We start from the raw sequence: 21,817 nt of genomic DNA, 5'->3' as shown, positions 1-21,817 counted from the left end.
TATATATATATATATATATATATATATATATATATATATATATATATATATATATATATATATATATATATATATATATATATACCTTGTGTCCATCCATCCTTCCATCCATTCATATATATATATATATATATATATATATATATATATATATATATATATATATATACAGTATGTATATATATATATATATATATATACAGTATGTATATATATATATATATACACTGGACCCCCATGTCACATGTTTCCTGATTTAGGTTATTTTCATGTTGCGACATAAAATACTGAGTTTTTTCATCCCCTCTTTATGACATTTTTCCAGTTATGTGATCAAAAACTCTGTCATGACCCTAGGGGCTTGGCTGTATTTGTGTTGTTTTGCCTCCATCTTCTAGCGTTTTTAGGTAATTGCACTTATTTACTATTGCCGTCTGCTTCCATGCAATGCATGACTACAATGCTTGTCTGCTATTGGTCGGCGTCTCCTCACGGGGATGGTGGTCTGCTATTGGTCGGTCTCACTTGTTTCAAAAATGGCGGAACGGTAAAGCTTTATTCGGTTGTGAGTGGTTACAAAACCGTAGTTATAGTGCATTTTACTGCTCAATTCAAAGTTGAAAGGGTTAGCCATGGGGCCTAAGATTGCTAGTGATGTTAAAGAGAGAAGTAAGAAGATGATTTATATGGAAACGATGCTGGAGATAACCCTTACTAGGAAATATGGGCATAACAAGCGGCACTAAAAGGTACCGTATTTCCCGCACTATAAGGCGCACTGGATTATAAGGCGCATCCTCAATTTATTACATATTTTAAAAGAAAATTCCATATATAAGGCGCACCGGATTATAAGGTGCACCCTCAACTAATGTCATATTTTAAAACTTTTTCAATCAGAATAATGTAATACTCACAGTAATAACAATAATAACTCAAATAATAACTCTAAACTCTCAATAGCATCATAACTCAATGCCAATATGACCAACCTTGTTCAACTGTAAACACACAAAAGAAACAGATAAAGCTTAATTTATTTATTTAAGCTTTAATTTATCCCAATCTCAATATAGATCCATATATAAGGGGCACCTGATTATAAGGCACACCATCAGCTTTTTAACAAAATTAAGGCTTTTGGGTGCGCCTTATAGTGCGGAAAATATGGTAAATAAATTCTGTATTTTTTATTTATGATGTTTTCTGATTGTATACATATACAGTATATTATACATACGTAGCACTTACAATACTATTTCGGTGCCAATTATTATGTTTTTACCTGGGGTTCTAAATGGATTAGCTATTTAGTTAAGCAGAAAAAAATACCATAAAGAGGGGACGAAAAAACTCAGTATTCCACATTGCAACATAAAAACAAGGTAAAACAAAAAAGGTAAACCAAATTTTGCTCACTCATTTTATTGAAACAACAAAGTTCCCACATATATTGTCTATAATAATTCCAAAAATCCTGAATTACGAAAACAAACAAACAAAACAAACAAAATAACCCTTCCAATTTATTCCTTTTAGCCTGATAATGCTCCCTATTTTTCAACGTTACTCAATCTCAGTGGGCTCCTTCGAAGGGTTTATCCCAAAAGTTTTTCCCTGTAATTTTTTTTTTTTGGAAAACTGCTGGCCAGTCTGGAGGTTGCCCATTATTCACTTTCACTTTTAAGATCATTGTTTAAGTATAGAATAAGAGAGGAGTTTATGCAAGAAACATGTCACAGGACATTAATTCATTCATTGTATCAACATTGCAAACATAAATCAAGATTCATTGGTCAAATTTTCAACATAATGTTGTCGAGCTGCAAATGCAGGAAATTGTATTGATCGCTAAAATGTATTCTTGCCATTTTGCAAACAATTATATTCACAAAAGTGTAATTATTGAATGGTTACCTCTGTTTATGTTCATTTTAGTATCAATTTTGGTGTATATATACTGAGAAATCATCCATCCATCCATTGCTGGTGCCTATTGCAGTCGTCTTTGAGCAGTAGACGGGGGACACCCTGGACTGTTTGCCAGCCACAATTTAAAAAAAAAAAAAAAAAAAGACGAGCATCTGATTAGGATGCTTCCTCGATGCCTCCATGAGGTGTTCCGGGCATGTCCTACCAGGAGTATATCCCAGAGATGACCCATGTTTCTTGTTCTGGCCTGGGTATACCTCGGAACCAAATTGAAGGAGCTGTACGAAGTGGCTGGAAAGAGGTAAGTCTGGGCATCTCTGCTAAAGCTGCTGCTCCTGCGACCTAACCTCAAATAAGCGGTAGATATTGGCTGGTTGGTATATGTGCTTGAACAGCATAGGATATGCAACAGCATCTATTCTACTGTATTTGGTGTGAACTGAGAAGCTCAAGTCACTAAAGTAATCCTGGTAAAATGACATTGAACGCCAGCAGCCGCCTCTTCTGCGTCTGCTGCCTGGGATCATTTCACAAACAGAAGGCATTCCTGGAAGAATTGATTCTGTTTGCTAGTACACTGATCACATATATTGCCCGAGGACAGAAGATGGCTTTACAAGCAATAAGAGGGGAGACAATTATATTATTTTAGGGGAATAAGATGGAGTACATGCAGTGAGTGCCAATTGTCCAAGGAGGGAGGGCTGGGGTGATGTTTCCGGGTAGTTTGGGACAGCCATCCCCCTCTGCAGCTGCCTCTGTGTGTTGGTTCTCCATTCTCAAGTGGCACAGTAATCCACTAAACTTTCCTCCACCCGCTTCTCTCAACGCAATCAGGATGCGCAGGCTCACTTGTGATTGCGTTCATTTGTAAAAGCATCCAAGACAAAATTGAACCCCAAGGCTGATAAGCTATAAAGATGCTGATCAGATCGCGACTAAGGAGTCCATACTTGAGGGCACAAGGTGTCAGGGCTGGAGCCAAAAGAGCAATGACTCTGTATGCCTCACTCGCAGCCAGAATACCAACAAGGATGAAGAAAAAGACAGGAACCTGCAGTTTGATTTTCTTTTTTTTTTACAACCCCCCCCCCATATAAGGAGAATGGCTGATAAGCACTTGTTCATGTTACATTTCACAAGGCATGAAGAGATTACACACCTCACAAAGGTTTAAAAAATGTATCATTTATGAAATCTCACAATTAATGCATTCATTATTTTGTTCCACTCTCTAAATGTGTTGATGTGTCCTGTGTTGATAAAAGTGTTGGAGATTTTTTGACTGAAAAACAAATTTGAATGGATTTGCAAAGAGCATTCTAATGCGCCATTGACTTGTGCTTGTGCTTGCCATTATGGTAAAACATGTTTGACAGAAATTATAATAATAAAACCATAACATTTGTTTATTTGTTTGATGCTCTGACATATTGGGATAATGTAGGCCAAATGCTTAATTTTTTTTCCTACTTGCATATGTGCAAGCATATACCACATGGCCTTGTGGTTAAAAAAAAAATTGCTTGGAGGCTATATTTTGTCATTACATTCAAACTTATTTGAAAACACAATGGACCAAGTTGTCAGATACTTTCAAGCAAAGCTTGCTAGTTGAACATGCTTACTACATATTGGCAGTCCCACACTTCCATATTTTTGTTCTTGTGCTTGATTAAACAGTGTCTAGTTGCAGCTACATCATGCTTTCCATTTATTCTTCTATTATTCTATTATTCTATTCAGCAGTATGTTATTCAATATACGATGAAGAAATGTTTCAAAAGTACCATACTTTTGTGGTTTAATTGTACAGCCATGATATGTATAACCACAAAAGTCAGTGGTAAACTTATACACGCATTTTTGTAAAATTCACTCTAATGGAAGTAAAAAAGGGGGCGTCGACTTATGCGCGAGGTTGATTTGTACATGGAGAACTATGGCACCACTGCAGCATTGTACAAAAGAGCTGCATACCTAAATGAACAAACCTACGCCATTAAAACATGACAACCTTGGGAAAAGCCAAAGGGCAATTATTCAGTCACTATGTTCCCTGACTCCTAAAATTAATTTACCGAAGAGTACGCCAGTTAGGTCTTAAAGCATAATTAAAAAAATTATCTAATATCCAAATCCGACACTCATGTTGCTCTGCTAAAATGCAAAACAATTTGAAGACGGACCAGACAGATGGCGAGAAAGGGAAAGATTTCAGGATGTTTTTTTCCTCTCCATCCTTGTGGCCCCGGTGCGTTAAATGTCAAAGAGCAGTCAGCGGGAGAGACTGATTCCAGGAGACGATGTGAATGGAATGATTGAAGACCTGTGTTGATTGACAGCTCTTCCTCTCCTGCTCTGCCCTGAGGCTGATTGACAATGTGGTTCATCTCACATTTTGTGACTGAGCTAATCCAGTAAATTCCTACCAGACGTAGCGGCAACCCAGCAGAGACGTGCCGCTCCTTTCCAAGGTGGAGTTTTGATTTAATCTCCTCTTCCCCAAAATAAATGTTTCTGCATCTTGGCCACTGAAAACAAACCAGAAGGGTTGGGGGACTATAATTAAGTGTAAGTACATAATTAAAAGAGTTTTGAAAAGTTCCAGTTTTCTTTGAATAAAAATCTAGACTAATTACATGTGGGATTTAACCTGCTGCTGCGCTCATGATTAACATTGTCATAGGTTACTGTCTCAATACGCCGATACTTTAAAATGGGATCGCATCACTTGAACGATTGATCTCCTGCCAAACTCTGTAAATTAATTGACACTGCAGTGACAGCCAACAATCTCAAACACCTCCCCCCATATGCCTACAAGGTGAGAGGCTCATCATTCCGACCTTGCACCTGGATTTTGATGTGAGCCCTTATCCAGACGTTACATCCACTGCAGCTGTGTTTTCAAAGAGAAATTTAAACACACAAAAAAGGGGCCACTGTTAAAATTCAAGCTGTCTTTCTTCCTTGGTGAGTGTTTTGGTAGAGTATTGCCGCAGCTGAAGGCTCACTACAATAGGCAGTGTTGAGCAAGTTACATCAAAACTGTATTGCATTGTTTATTACTTATTAATGTCATTTCAAAGTAATTAGTTACATTACACTTTGACTGTATTCGAAATGTAAGGTATTACACCTATGGCATTACTTTTATATTACTCTCACCAACATAACTGCAAATATGGATTTGCCATTCTAAATGTAGCTGATTATGCTCAACACATATCCAGGGAATAGTTGGTTTAAGCCTAAAACCAGTACAAATCATTTAATCCCTATAGTACTGTAAACCTTTAAAGACAAGATACATTTTGTTTGTTTTTGTATTTTAATCTCTTAGCTTCACAGCATAGTGATGCAGTTAGTGCATTCCAGGATTTCAATATTAATATGTAAATTCAAGTTCAGTCAGCTAAGTTAAGCCCAGGCATTTTAGAAATATATGGTTTCGGAGGGGCTAATGTTAGCAGCTAGCCCACAGCATAGTTTTTGTTACACTAATTATAGACTATTATTAATGCCTACAGCATAGTTTTTGTTACACTATTTATAGACTATTAATAATAGTAATTGTACAGTAAAAAATTAGTGTTAGCTTGTCATTATTGCTAGTTGCGACAAGGATCTAGTTGTGACAAGGTTTTGAAAAGGTAGCAAATCAACTGTGGAAAGTGGCAACATATCTTCTATGCCATGAGCCTCCTAATCTCTTGAGGTCGCATCCCTGAGCGAGACAATGATAATTTTGCCTGATTTGTTTGATCCCCACTTTCAATCTATTCCTATGGTACTGCTCCATATGTTTTGACCAATCACTGGTGCTATTTGGCAAAGTGGACAGGTCTTTGGGTGTCGCGCACAAAGTGAATCTATGAAAGTGAATCTTGAGGTCAAAGAGGCATCCCTGAGCGAGACAATGATCATTTTGCCTGATTTGTTTGATCCCCGCTTTCAATCTATTCCTATGGTACTGCTCCATATGTTTTGACCAATCACTGGTGCTATTTGGCAAAGTGGACAGGTCTTTAGGTGTCGCGCACAAAGTGAATCTATATTATATTCTTTTTGTATTTTGTACATATACATATGCATGCTAAATGTATATAGCTGTAATAAACAGAAACTGAAATTTTTCTCAGATCTGGCGGTGTTTTTGGTGAATTTGGAGAAAAAAACAACACCAGTTTCAGGTTAAAAATGCATAGTAATGCATTACGTTACTCTCATTTGTACCGAGCAACATATTATTATTTTTGTGTGTGTAATGCATTACACTACCGCGTAACAGCAAAAAGTAATGCATTACTTTTGTAATGCATTACTCCCAACACTGGCAATGGGTATGGTGCTTTTTTAACATTCATACCCCACATGTAATGATGCAGCCGTGTATGGAGTGTGAGAAATATTTGACACTTTCATTAATCATCATTCCTAAATGATCACTCTGTGAAGCTACACATTTAAGCGTGATTAATTGCCGAGTGAGCCCAATCAAGCAATGTATTACCTGCCTAACCTTTTGCAGGGAAACCCAGAGTGGTTAACTGTGTCAAGGAAAATTAAGAGGTCACAATAATGAGAATCAATCACAGTGCTCATTTAAAAACACTCATGGTAATTGGCAAGTGTATTCAGAGACCTTAGCAAAAACTATTTAAAGCCACAGTCAGGAATAATTCTTAAGTCTCCCACTACAGTTGTGAATACAAATTAAAAATACTCAATGTCAATCATTTTGCAGCTTTTGTCCAAATACTTTGCATAGTATGTCATATTCTGTTTATATGGTATTTGTTCAAATAAATATAAATTGGTCATGCACTGAATAGACTTGGTATTGATACACATTTCTTATTACAGGCAATGCAACTATTTTTGGAATCATTCTTTTTTCAGTGAAATTTTCACTTTACATCTACATGGGGTATTCATAATATAATACTATTGTTTGTTAGGTCATGAGCGTCATGTTCTAACTTCCAAGTAAGAACCAAATCCACCCAAGCAATACAGTTCATATTGCACTAGCATGTCCAACAAGGAAAACGTACACATATTAACCATCATAATTGCACTTTTTTGTTGTTGTTGCATAGTTTAAAATCTAATCATTCCTCCTTGACATAGTCAGTACATCTGTCATGCCTACTCCTTTTTTTTATATAATTAAAAAAAAGAAACATACTAATGAGATAACTTAACTTCAGGGCTTTGCTGCTCCACTGACTATCATATTAATGTATTCCCGTGTGAATTAAACGCATCATCAAACACCTACGTTCCCTCCATAGTTTCCTGTGGGTGATGGCTGGACACACAGTCTACCTTGCCCTCTGAAAAAAGAATGAAGGGCATTCTTCATTACTATATCTCTTGTGATTACTTGTTAATTGCCCCATACTAAAAGGTCCCCACATCCAAAGTGACAACATTATTGGAAATTTTGTTTTTTATGAGAATGACATTGTTTCGGTCACTAACTCACTATAATATGGATATGATAGATTAGTTCTTATTTCCACTTTGTAAGGAAAAAAAGTTGGATATGTTTTGATTGACCTATTTTCTAAAATATTAAAAATATTAATTCAGTCAGAAGCTATGGTTCCTATTGAAATCTATAGATTTTAAAAGGAGCTATAGCTTTGACTCTTTTTTTTCTTTCTCTATTTTTGTGGCCTTAAGCTCTCTGAATGTAGTCTGTGCCTTTGACCTTTCTCCACCCCTTTAGACCATCCCAGTCTTACTCGCTTTTTCAAATATCCAAAGACTTCCAGTCATTTCATCTCTTTTCTCTCACTGCTTGACAGCCTCAAACTGGCTCCTCAGGGCAAATTAGAGATGGAAAACTAAACTCAGCATGCACGGCCATTCTTGGGTGGAACAAAGATGACAGTTCATTCTCTGTGTAATGGCTTTTTGAGACTTGAAGAACTATATGATTTATTATTATTATTATTATTATTATTATTATTATTATTATTTTATTGATGAGTCCACTAATCATGCCAATTTTTATTTTTGCTTAATAGCTATGGCTCTACTGCACATTGCAACTAACCTCTTGAGCTTTTCACCCTGCCTCAAAGTCAATCTGTGGACCCCCGGTTTATTATTGTATACATGTATTTTATATATAGGAAGCACTTACTATACTAATTTGATCCCAATTTTTAATATGTATATACAATTTTGATGTTTTTACTTGGGGTTTTACACACATTATCTAATTAACATAAGTTTGGATTGCCTACCATATGGCAAATTGGCGTTACGATCCCAACCGCAAAACGGATTAATCTTGTAAAACAGGGGCCCACAGTATAGTATATTTAAATACATACACATAACATAAGAGCTTGTGTATCTTGGTTTCACACAAAAAACAAAATTAAACAAATCAAAATGACCAATGTGCAATCTATCCTTAAACGATTGTGAATGCTCCTTATTATCTTAATACCTGATTTACAGTTTGTCTCAGACTTCAGTGACTCACGCTTCTTTGGTGGTGACTTAATGGTGAGTGTGTCAAAAGTCTGGGTGAGAGAATGCATGTAGCTAAAAGGAGCGTAAGGCAGATTTACAAAAAGACAAGTCATAGAGATTAAAAAAAAAAAAAAGACTTCATGACTATGTCAGTGGTGGGCCGTGCATTTCACACTTGGCCCTTCAGTGATTCGACTCGAATAAACACCCCTCCGAAGCACATATACGCATTACTGGGCTACACAGGCTGTTGTCCGGATTATTTAAAGATCAATAAACCCACATCAGCAGTTAATACTTATCATTATACGTGATACTGCAAAAACTTAAAATACTTAATAATAATTTTAAATTATTTTTCCTTTTCCTTTAGTTTTATGAAGTCCACCAAGAGCAGGCAAGCATTAACAAGATTGTATGTGAAATTATGAATCACAGTTTAATATAAAAACATCATTTTATTTCTTTACCATTAATGGAATATGAATGAAATAAAATTTAAAAATATATTAAAAATGAAAAAAAAAGAAGTAAAATGCTTTTACTAACCAAAACGGCAGTCCCCTACTTCAATACAAAATGTATTCTTCATTCTTGCCTCAGAAAGACTGTAATGACTTGCTTGTAGAGTCTGTCTGTGCGTTTCATTTCCAATAAGAAATCCTTTTCTATTGAAATGGACGCCAATGCTGTAGCATTTGTCCAATTTCCATTTTGCTCTTCTTCAGCCACTGTGGGTTAAAAAAAAAAAAAAAAAAATCAAGTAGATTAGATGTTTCTGCTAAATGTCTGCGAGTCTGGCTTCCCTGTATGTTATGCTTTTAGTGCAGTCAGCCAAGCAAAAATAGTAAGTTTAGTTGAGCAACATGTTTTATTTATTCATTTATTTATTTATTTTATTTTTACTTTATTTAACAACTTCCAATGTTAAACACAGTTGATCAATATTTTACGGACCGTGATTAATCTGGAAACATTAAACCTACCCCCCCCCAAAAAAAAAACAAAAACAAAAAACAAACAAACAAACAAAAAATGTAACATATCCTTCAAACTGGATTTGACCAAAAAACATCCCATAGTTCCCCTATATGTCTGTTTCTCAGGGCAAAAGACATATGCAGTGCAGAATGCATTCAGCCACGATGAGTGAAGAGAACAACCAAGGTCTGCTTTATTGGAAATTCCGTTTTAAAAAGTTGCCTAATGGCACTAAAGTTGTGTGCACTTATCGCCCTGATATACTGTCTTTCCATAAAAGCACAAGCATCTAAAAGTACCATCTTTGAGCAAAGCATGTCTTCGCTAGCGCTAGCAAGATGCTCACACTCGGAAAACAAGCTGAAGGCATCAAGCTCAGCCCGCTGAGTGCAGACCTGGACCCGTCAAAAAAAGACAAGTAACTAGAACAATGCTTCTGCTACATGAATTGCTAGAGACTTTTACATTACATTACATTTGAAGCGCTCTTGTGGTTATTATGTGCTTGTCTGCGTCTTAAGTTAGCAGTTGAATGTGGAAAATACAAAACACCTCGAGGACAAATTGTCTATGCTGCACTCAAATCAGTTTGAGGTCTGTATTGTTATATGGACACTTTGTCTCAAACATTTAAGCAACATACCTGTTATTTCGATTTTTTTTAAGTCAATTGTAGTATTTTGATATATAGATTTTATCTATCTATCTATCTATCTATCTATCTATCTATCTATCTATCTATCTATCTATCTATCTATCTATCTATCTATCTATCTATCTATCTATCTATCCATCCATCCATCCATCCATCCATCCATCCATCCATCATCTATCTAACAAACAAAAACTTGCATACAGATGCAAAATAAAGCCTGAAAGTTAACATTAATGAGGCTTACTGTACAGATAAGATGTGACTGAAATGCTGGTATGAATAAATCAAATAGATGTTGCCTACAGCAGTTAGAAAGCAAAGTGGGCGATATGTGATTGATCATATCCCATGGAGGCGACAGGCGGTATGACATTTACACACAACAAACAGTGGTGGGTTTACTCAACTAAGTTCACACAACCTATGCAGATAGTGTAGTCTTTCATTTTTAGCATGTGCATGGTAAACCTGGCTGATAAACGATTTGCCTAGCAGCAGTTTCCTCCATATTTTATCACGACAGACAATGCTCTATGGCGTTGCCAGACTTTGTATCCATTATATGGGGGTTAGGGGGGGGTCCTAACAGCATACTCCAATAATTACCCTTTGCGGGGCTGATAGAGTGGCTTCATCAAAGGCAACAAAGATATTTGTTGAAACCTTGACACTGATGTGTAGTTTACTGTCACTGCACACATTTCTATCCTTAAACTTTCACACACATTTGCATATACGTAAGGACAGTTTCTGCACTTAACCTTAACCACACAACCACAAATGTCTTAACTTAGTCTAACTGGTCACTCTTGAAATTAATTAGAATTAACATGGGACCTCACCTGATGGTTGCTCTTTGCAGGGCCAAAAACAAAACAACAACAACAAAAGATTTATATATATATATATATATATATATACACACACACACACACACACACACACACACACACACACACACACACACACACACAGAATGTTCCAAAATGTTTGACCTCATTTCATAGGCCAATAATTTTGACAGTTCTAGTTGGAATTACCTCAAATTTTCAGTTTGTGTCGAAGCATTTCATGGTATTGTGTGTAATGTTTGGCAGTTCTATCTTTTCAGCCTAAGAAATGCCGTTCACTTCAAAAGAAAAATCATTCTGCTTGTTAAGGCTATGCTTGAACCAAAGACCTTGTGCCTTCTCCAAAAATTTTGCAAACAACTTTGCACCAACTACAAAACAAATTAGGACTTGGCACCATAAATTCCAAGAAAAGGGCTGCTTACTATCGACGTGTGGAGAGTCACAGGCGTCACTCATATTGAACATTTATGAAAATGTCATGGAACCACTTTTCTTTGTACTTTTCTTTGTAAATTTAAGTGGGCATTTAGATTGGGGTTTTCAACAGAGATATCCATTTCGGGAATTCTAAAAAAAACAAGCTCTTGAACGTTTCAACATTGATTTCCCAGCAGCCAAAAAGTGAAAAATGCATTTGAAGTTCATGAAAATAACAATAATTCGTGACACAGTAAGCACTTACCTCTTCACAATATTACACACACAGGAGCAGGAATAAGGTGAACACGGATGTGAAACAAAGTTCTAAGTGCCTCTTGTTAGTCACAATGAAGGTGAAAGGATTTGAGTGCCTGCAGAGGAAATACATGGATTGCAAGGTGAAACTAGAAAGATTTTTAACTGATAAAGTATTCTTAATAAGTGTTCCAACCATTATGTTGAAGCCTCTCAGCCTTTGACTACAGCCCACAAGTTGAAATTGTAGTCAAAGTAAATGAAAAAAAGTCATTAGTCAAAAATGTTGCTGTTAACATGCTTTCACATGTATTGTGATACACTCCTGCCCTCATCGGTCGATTTTGGGCCAGGAGCCAATCACTTGTCTTTTATTGAAGTGCCAGTGAGCTGATTGATCCAGTAGCTTTCTCCAGAAGAATCTCACATGCGAGTGACAATATGCAGCTGAGTGCGTATGGAGAGGACCAATCAAAGCTTTGGAAAGATGTTACAAATGCTGTTGGAATAATTTGGAATTTCCTGTGTAAACTTTGCTTCCCTGTTTTCATCTTTGGTCAGCTACGGGCTCCACTCAAGGTGGATCTTTGAGGGGCAGTTCTGGCTCACCGTGTTCCCCGATTAAGCCCAAGGGATGGAAATGGGAAGGAATAATTAGTCACTTAAGTAATTATGTGTACTGCAGTAATCTTAATAAATAGTCTTCACATTATATATATATATATATATATATATATATATATATATATATATATATATATATATATATATATATATATATATATATATATCTTCTACACATGCATGAAAATTCCTGGAGGGAGGGGGGTGTCCTGCTTGATTCCACTTTTTGTGGGGGGGTCGGTCCTCATTAACCACGAAAAAATGAGGAAACACTACGTAAAATCATCTGTTTTCAAAGTTAGTACTGTATTTACAGGTACATTAAGATAGCATTGTCAGTAAGGCATTAAGTTTCAGATACAATTTTATTGAATAATAAAAATACATCTACAGTACCAAATGACAGAATAAAAACCTTTTAAACATTAACATGACGCATAGTCTTGATTGTTGGTGTTTACATTTTGCAGTGAATTCAAAGTGTGTGGTTTCCATTATTTCCATTGGTTTTGGTCGCCTTTCCCAAACTGTATGACGGACAAAAAGTCTTGTAAAAAAATATGTGTAGTTAAATATTAATAAACATTGTTTGCTGATCAAAAAAAAAAACATGATGATAATCTAACGTTTAAAAATTGGTCTGGCTTGGACCTCTTTATACTGCAGTTCTTATTGGTTTGTAAATATGACCCCAGAGTATACTGTCTATTTTGTCACTTGCTCAATTTATTGCTTTAAATGTCAGTAAAAACAACAATGAGCACAGATAATGGTCACAGAAATACTCATCCATTGAGTGAAAGTTGGCAGTGGGCTTTTTGCAAAGTGCAAAATGGCATATGTGGGTATGTGTGGGTTTGTGTGTGTAAGTGGATATACTGTACACTATGAGAGTTGTCATAATGTGAATTAGGGTGTGTATTTGAGAAGTGCTTTGGGATGATACCCGCAGCCCTGCCTCACTGCGCTGTGTCTAAATCATGTGTACAAGCTGTTTCCAATAAACTGTTAAATTTGATAAAGAGGTCTGGTTTTATATTACAAAGCCTGCGGGGTACTCGGACCTGTGCGATCATGAATACATTTTGCCTGATAATAACGCTGTGACTCCAATCGCCGCCACAGGAAAAACTGCTGCCCTCCTGGAAATCAACTTGTGAGGCAGGCTGACACCTGTGTAAAGGGACAGGTGATGGGATTATAACATATTTATTCTTTCTGGGTTAGTGTTGAGGGACTTTTACAAGTGAGGGTGAGTAACACAAAGGACTACAGGGCAATACTGGTGGTGCCCTGGGTGGGCCAATCACCCTTTTTATTCATGAGGGAAACACTGTAGGGACATTTCAGTTTATAACATACTATTAAATTATGTCTGATACTACCTGTGATCAAACAGTCACTAACCGGCCGAATCATTAGGTACCCAATTCAACGATGTTCAGTCCAAACAGCTATGCCAACCATTCGACCGTTAAAAAGATAATAATGTTCACTTTTGACACTGTCAAAGAGATATTAAACACCATATTTGATAACTCAGCAGTGTGCAAGACATGGAATATATATCGATTCATGTTAGTTAGACTTAATATGGTAAGAGTGTGACCCAGTACATTAGATTCACTGTAGTCACTTTTGCAAGGATGATTCTTCTCCAGGTGTTTTCAAAATTTTGGGGGTCAGCGACCACAAATATAATATATATGAACAAATATATGTTACTTTTCAGCTATACTGAAGTTTAAAAAATAAAAATTACAAATTGCACACCTCCTCAAAAAAAACTGGATCAATTTCAACAAATGTACAAACAAATATATGTTATTTTTTAGATTACATTAGATTACATTAGATTCACTGGTCCCTATATACAGTACTGTAAGTCACTTTTGCAAGGATGATTCTTCTCCAGGTGTTTTCAAAATTTTGGGGGTCAGCGATCACAAATATAATATATATGAACAAATATATGTTACTTTTCAGCTATACTGAAGTTTAAAAAATAAAAATTACAAATTGCACACCTCCTCAAAACAAACTGGATCAATTTCAACAAATGTACAAACAAATATATGTTATTTTTCATCCATGCTCAATTTATTTAAAAAAAAAAAAAAAGTAAATTACACGCCTTCTCAAAACAAACTGAGCCAATTTCCCCCAAACTGGTTACTGGCCTGTCAGAAAATATTTCAGTGATATTACTTCGACAGGCTCAACAAAGTACATAAAAACTTTAAGAAGTAGCTTTTTTTCTGCCACTAGATGGCGCTCGCACTACGATGAAAACTAGGTCTGTAGATATGTTCCACATTGAACCCCTTTACATGTAAGAAATTTAGAAAAGAAAAGATCATCTGGGTCCAATTATAGCAACTTCTATCATTATGGCGAGACAATCCAATTTGAGGTGGTGTACAGGCCACGCCATTTATCGATCAGTCGTAAAAGTCTAGAACCTTCATGTTTCATGTGTCAGTGCTATTCTGACCAATTTTCAGTTAATTTACTCAAACAGCACAGTACATGAAAGTGTAAAAAATCACATTTTTATGTACCACTAGTGGGCGCTATAGGTAATTCTTAAATTTATCGTACTAATGTATTAAGGTCATGAGTCTTAATGTCTCTGTCAGATTTTTTTTAAGCTTTCACCGCTAAGTTATTAAGTTTTTTGTCACTCTCAGTGAAGCAAATATTAAACACATATTTTGTAGCCCCGCCCCCACGAAATTTTGCCTAATTGCACGCCTAAGTCTGATAATGGACCGCTGCAAATTTGAAGTTGAGCGGGTCACCTGTTTAAAAGAAAGTAGGGTCTACTGTTTAAAAGAAAGAAGGAAAAATTCAGAACCCGCAAATGTCCAAAAAAGGGCCAAAAGTGCACATTCAAAACGTGTCTATACATGCCTCACTGATTACGTCACTACAGTGGTCGTCTGCCATCGGGTGGGGTCCCGGAAACATTAAAATGCTGCTCAGCAATTGGTCGGCGTCACTCGTTCCAAAACGACGGGACGTTAAAGCTTTGTTCACCTGTGAATGCTTTCAAAACATATTTATAGTGCATTTTAATGCTCAATTCAAACATGAATTGGTGAGCCTTGGGTCCAAAGATTACTAGTGATGTTAAAGAGAGAAGTAAGAAGATGAGTTATATGGAAACAAAGCTGGAGATAATCAATAAAATACGAAGAAGGCTAAGATAGCCTATCCTAGGCTAGGCCACCCTCACTATGGTAAATAGTAATGGTAAATGGCCTTTCACTTATAGAGCACTTTTCTACCTTAGGTACTCAAAGGTACACTAACGAGTCATTTACCTACTGATGACGCAGCATCAGAAGCAACTGGGGGTTCAGTGTCTTGCTCAAGGACACTTCGACATGGTCTTGATGGTCTGGGGATAGAACCCACAGCCTCTCGGCTGGGCGACGACCACTCTACCACCGAGCCATGCCACCCTACAGAATATGGCCACAAGTCGATCAAAGGTAAATGGATCTTTGACATATTTTTTATTTATGATTATATTTAATTGTGTGCATGTATATCACTGTACTATTTTGATACCAATTTTGAATATGTACACGTATATACAATTTTGATGTTTTTAAATGGTGTTTTACACGCATTAGCTAATTAACATAGATTTGAATTGCCCACCATACGGCGAATTCGTGTTACAATCCCAACCGGGGAATGGATTAATCTTGTAAACCAGGGGCCACTGCATACTGTATATGTTTTGTTTTTTTTCCTAATTATTTCACGGACCCCCTGCAGCCAGGCCATTGACCCCTAGGATTCCACTTAAAACTTCACTCAAATTGATTACAGCTGAGATTCAAACACGCAACTTCATAAATGTTGAAGCAGATTCGCTAAATACTATATTACCATGCTGCCTGTGATCAAGATTTAAACTCACACAAACTTCCAAGTTGTAAAATGCAAAAAAATAAATAAATGAATAAATAAATCCATTATCCCAGGATAGGCAAACTCATTACCGTGTTAGCAGCCAAGTTACTTGACATTCCCCGTCGCACCAGTCTGGCCCAAACCTTCCGTTTCCATACAATATCTAGATAGCTGCAAAGGTAGGCAGGTGATGAATGTTCAGTAATTGTAAGAGTTCAGTGGTACAACGATTCAAATCCATGACAGTGAGAAATGGAAGAGAGCCCCGGGGGAAATTTCAGGCTGTGAGGAAGTGCATCCAACCTGTCTAAATAACAGATCACACCCCAACTTGGTCACTTGCTCAGAACGTGTCTAATATGAGAAATGTGCATTTATTGCAAATGAGAGGCCTCTGCCGTCAAACAAATCTCGAAGCAAAATTACACACAAGGTGCCATTTTTGTGTAATTCTTCAAATACATGTAGCCTACGTAATGATGATTACATTTCTCTTAAATGGAAGAACATATAAGACAAATATTGTGATGAGTTAAATGCTTAGTTCCTTACTTGAGTATAAAAGTGCTTCACTATAACTTAAAGATAAAGTAAAGTCAATCATCCTCTTTACAATAATGTTTTATGAACCCCCACTAGTCGAAACATGGAGAACGAATTAAGTAGCAAACCCTTTTTTTTTTTTTAAATGAACCCTAACAATCAATCACAGCTCAGTAATGTGATGTGCGAAAGCTGAGCCATGATTGGTCGTTTTCTGATTAACTGTGACGTGATTTTCGAGCAACAAGAAATGGCAAAATGGTTGACCCCTAAAACAGAAAAAAAAGGTGGCTTTTGCTAATTAATTTAGTCTAAACCAGGGGTGTCAAATTTATTCTTATCCTGGGCCGCATTGCTGTTTCATTCAGAGGGCCATTATGACTGTGAAGTATAGAAATTTTAAGTTCAGTATGATCTTTGAACATTTACCTAGACTTGAACTCAAAGGTTTGTAAAAAAATATTCAAAAAGGCGATTAGTAAGAAAAATATCTTGTTGTTTCCCAAAAATATTTTAAAGTTGAAGACAACTCGCAAATTTGGTGTTTTTTGTCAGACACTTTAAGACATAATTAACATTTTGCAGGCCACATAAAATAATGTGGCAGGCCAGATCTGGCCCCCGGGCCTTGAGTTTGATACAGGTTGTGAAGTCAAATAAATTTTAAGTGTGTTCGTTTCTAATTTTTTAATTAGAGATCGGTAAAAACTGTAAAAAAAATTATTGTGAACAAAAATGGTTGGGTTTTTTTTTTTCCCCTCCCAAATTCTTAAAAGTTGCAGACAACTTGCAAAGTTTGTGTTTTTTGGTGTAATTAGCATTTTGCGGGCCACATAAAACAATGTGGCGGGCCAGACCTGGCCTCTGGGCCTTGCATTTGACATCTGTCGTCTAGACTTACGTGGCTGAATAGAATGTACAGTATTACTGTGAAGAGCGTGTTTGACTTTACTTGCTCTTTGAAACAAGTGCTGTATATTATTGTAGAGGATTATTGTCACATGTAAAGCACGAAACCACACAGTGAAATATTTATCTATGTTTGCAATTGTCAAATACCTGATGTTAATCTTTCACATAGTTGTGACACAAATGGCCAGTGTTTTTTTTTTTTAAATCTAAATCTATGTTTCCCTTATTTGGTCCTCTTGGTGAGTGTAAAATCTAAACTAATACTAATCAACTGGAACTCCTCGAATATTCACATGAAGCAAAAGCATATTTACCTTATTCAGGGGTGCTACTTTACAACCCTTGGGGCTCACATTCTACTCATTACAAGCATGCGAAGGATTTAGCCAACATGTCTCTGATTGTAATGCATATGACTCTGTAAAATTCACACTTAAAAGAAGAAATTAAAGGTGTTTGGCAAAGAATTCAGCAGTGGAGTTCACTTTATTCGTTTGTTTACATATATGAGTATCATATGAATAACTTGGAACCCCTCTGATTGCAAGAATGTGACTTCTGCTATCCAGCATCGAGCTTCATGTTATATTTTGGCAGCTCTGCAATTTTCTCAGGACATATTGACTGTCTATACTATTGCGCTGTCAAGTTCTTTTAATAGACATCACTCTTCATTCTTGCCAATGCAAAATAGGCCTTATCAAGTCAACAAGGTGTTGTGTATGCATAGCACAGATTAGCCCTGCAGACGCAGGGTAAAAAGTGGGCATAAATCATCATTGTGCTTCCAAATGCTCTTCATTTGATCATGGTTGTCATAAATTGTGTTGTGGGTCAGGTGAAGCTTTCCAATGCTGACTTTGGTCAATTAGTTGCACAAAATTGTTGGATTTTTTTTTTCTACAGCAAAAACAACAGTTTGGATAAATGTAGGCCATTAAAACCTGTTTTCTAACTTCTGAGTGAAAATTTCCTATTGTTAAAAAATGTTTCCCATGATCACAGAAATAAATGAAGAAATAACAAGAGAACTAAATATGTCAGATTTAAAATTTAAGAATTTTAATGGATGCTGTAAATTCTTGAACACAGTACAGTAAAATCTATGAATAAATTGAATAAAATATTGGGGTCCAAATCAAAGGCAAACAAAAGAATCTCATCAAGGCGTGATGAACACAAAAAATTAAAAATGCTCTGTTGACTTCCTCTCAAGTTAAGCTGTATGCACACACACGCAAACACACACAAACACCAGACAAACAGTCTTAGTTGAACAATCATCTGGCCCTTGGCCAATGATTGTATAATCATTTGACAAAGACATAAGGGAAAGAAAACAAGGTAAGCAAGAAAAGGCAGAGATGCACAAATAAGGGACATATGCATGAAAATCTTGTTTTATCACAACATCTTGTACTCTTGGTAGTCACCCCCCACTGCTCCGCTAGAGGTGCAAGGAATTACAGTGTCTACCTTTACCCTCCACTATTTTTAGGGCATATAAGGTTGTGCGGTTTTAAAAGGGGAAAGTCAAAAGATGTCATACTTTATGGATGTCCGCAGATATGAATAGGCCTGCTGCTTCTCTACACTCACTACATTTACTACATGCCCTCAGGAATTCACCTTTTCAAATATAACAAATGCCTCAATTAAAATCCCTTTCAAACACCAAGCTTTTTTTTCTTTTTTCTTTTTTTTAAAATAACAATTGTCTACCTTGCTCATATAGTTCACCATGACGGCTTTTCTCTGAACAGGAGTGATGTATGTGAAGGGCAGTATTATATGCTCGCATGTAAAGAGATGTGCAAGGAGAGTCAACAGCAGGACAGGAAGGGGTACAGATGTGAAATGGCAGAGGGTAAATATGCAAAATGGCAAATTTGCAGGATTTATACCGGGCCTGGAATGATTCAAGCCAGCAGATGGCAGGGTAAGAACACTGACAGTACATGGTCACTTCATGCAAACACAACAGTCTTATTTTATTTTTTAATTTTTTTTCTACATGACAGTTATATTCATTAGAAAAGACTAAGCACATTTATGAACCTACCCAGATATTTTTTTACCGCATGCCTTAGTGTCTGGCTTAACTCTAACTTTTACATTAGTTTTAAAGTGAAAACACATGTTGATAATTGGACCAAATTTTATAAATTCACCCCCCATCAAATAATGGTGACTCTTGGATGCCACTGAAAAAAAAAAAAAACAATCATTCTGTGCTGTTGGATGTTTTGTTTGATTTTTCCGCGATTCTCCTTCAACGCAATCAACATTTAATCTGTGTCAAATGTGTCACCAATCAATTTTGGGGACTATTATAAATGTGAAGTCTTCATACTATACATATTCAAAACAAATATTACTGCAGTACACGTATTTACTTCAATTTTAAATTAGACAGCTAGCTGTGTGCTTTCGTCTGAAGCGGAAGATGTTGTACATATATTTACTTCAATTTTAAATTAGACAGCTAGCTGTGTGCTTTCGTCAAAAGCGGAAGTTGGGGCGGGAGTAGATTACAACTCCTGTCCTCATTGGTCGATGGTCGCGCCGGGAGCCAATCGCCTGCCTTAATAGAAGTGCCAGTCACCCTCTTGGCTCCCAGTGCGACCATCGACCATTGAGGACAGGAGTTGTAATCTACTACTGCCCCAACTTCCGCTTACACGCGCAAGCGACCTGTCAATCATAAAACACGCAGGGGACTGAGAACGAAGAAGCAGATCCCTTCCCCGAATCGTTGGAAAACGCTTACCTAGATTTCTTTAGTTAATAAAATGGTATTCCAAGTGTAAACTCTGAATGTTATCATGTTTATCTACACTAGCACTAGCAAGGGATTACTTTGGCCCTCCTATTTGGAATTTACACGTTCCAAAACACATGCTTGTCAGGTTAATTAAAAACACTAAATTGGCCAAGAGTTGTGAACCTCAGTGTGCATGTTTGTGTGGCTGTCTGTGTCCCATAAGTGGATACAAGCGTTTTTAAGCTCTCATTAAGATTGGAAGAATGAAATATATCAGGCTGTGAACATGGCTGGTTTTAATAAAAGAGTGCTTATAAACCCTGCAAACAAGTAAATCTAAACAACATGGACTACGTTTTTTTTTTTCAAGACCCCTGGACATAATAGACATCTGAGCTGTACAGTATGGTAATGCAGATTAGCTGCTTGTTGTTGTTTAACTTTGCTTCATCTTGGTTGCCTTCATTCAAGCTTCAGGGTGGAAACCGGAGACAAACTTTTTCCATTTTGTAATTTTGTGGAATTAATGATTATGGCTGTTCATCCTTTCCAACATTCAGTTACAAGCGTCTTTGTGGCCAACCACATTAGAATCAATAATCAGGGTAGGAACGGAGAGTCAACTCAAAGGACCAGGGGGATTTTAAGAAAAATTTGAATGTAAAATTAGCATTATTATTATTAATGGACTGTACTTGTTTTGATGCCAGTGTTGTATTGACCAAAATCCCAAGCTTAGCTTTTGAGGCCAGGTCAAGTGCTCCATTTTCTTTTTTAGACAGCAGAATGTTTACCAAAATTTTAACATGGCTCTCACAGTTTTAAGGTTCAGAATTTGAATATGACCTCCTGCACCTGTCCGGGTAAACACAGACATTTTTTTTGTATATCTTTGTAAAACAAATGAGTTGAGAGTGAATCAGCAGCTTCATCTAAGCACTCCACCCCTTTTTATTGAATTCACAACCGATCCATGGCATTCTTAATGGTCACTTCTTTAACTCATGCATTATAACGCACATCTATAGTCCTTGCTGCTCAGTGAAGTAGTAGAGTTTGGAAGTTTTTCATGTTCATGCCAAAGCAACAGGTGGTGCTAGAGTCTATCAATAAAAAAAACAGAACAATAACAACTATACCTATGTATGTATTTTTTTTTCTTTTCAAGACAAAACCATACACTATCCCTCCATATTCTTCACAACCCTAAACTAATTAAGTATCGATATTTTATCTTGGGAGGAAATGTAATAATATATAAGCACACATAACATCCACATTTGCCTTTTGGCCTTTTCTGCCTTTCAGTCTGAGCGGCCGGTCACTGTCCAGAGTGTCTCCCGACAATCTGTAAAATGCAACCTAATGGTTCATTTATGATTATTTGTTGTAGAATTTATCTCCGTTCTACTGACTGATGTTACAAAGACGAGCACAGATGAGATGGCATAC

The 21,817-nt window shown here is 36.5% G+C and overlaps 1 pseudogene; it reads left to right on the top strand.

The window, feature by feature from the left end:
• Nucleotides 1-2,128: 2,128 nt before the first annotated feature.
• The window catches only part of LOC148407616 (uncharacterized), a 37,696-nt pseudogene continuing 18,007 nt past the window's right edge, over nt 2,129-21,817 (top strand).

This window comes from Hippichthys cyanospilos, chromosome 19, assembly GCF_059441005.1.
Source record: "Hippichthys cyanospilos isolate Australia breed blue-spotted pipefish chromosome 19, RoL_Hcya_1.0, whole genome shotgun sequence".
Lineage (NCBI taxonomy): Eukaryota > Metazoa > Chordata > Actinopteri > Syngnathiformes > Syngnathidae > Hippichthys > Hippichthys cyanospilos.
Note: the sequence above shows the minus strand (reverse complement) of the source record. Positions and strands in the feature narration are given on the sequence as shown.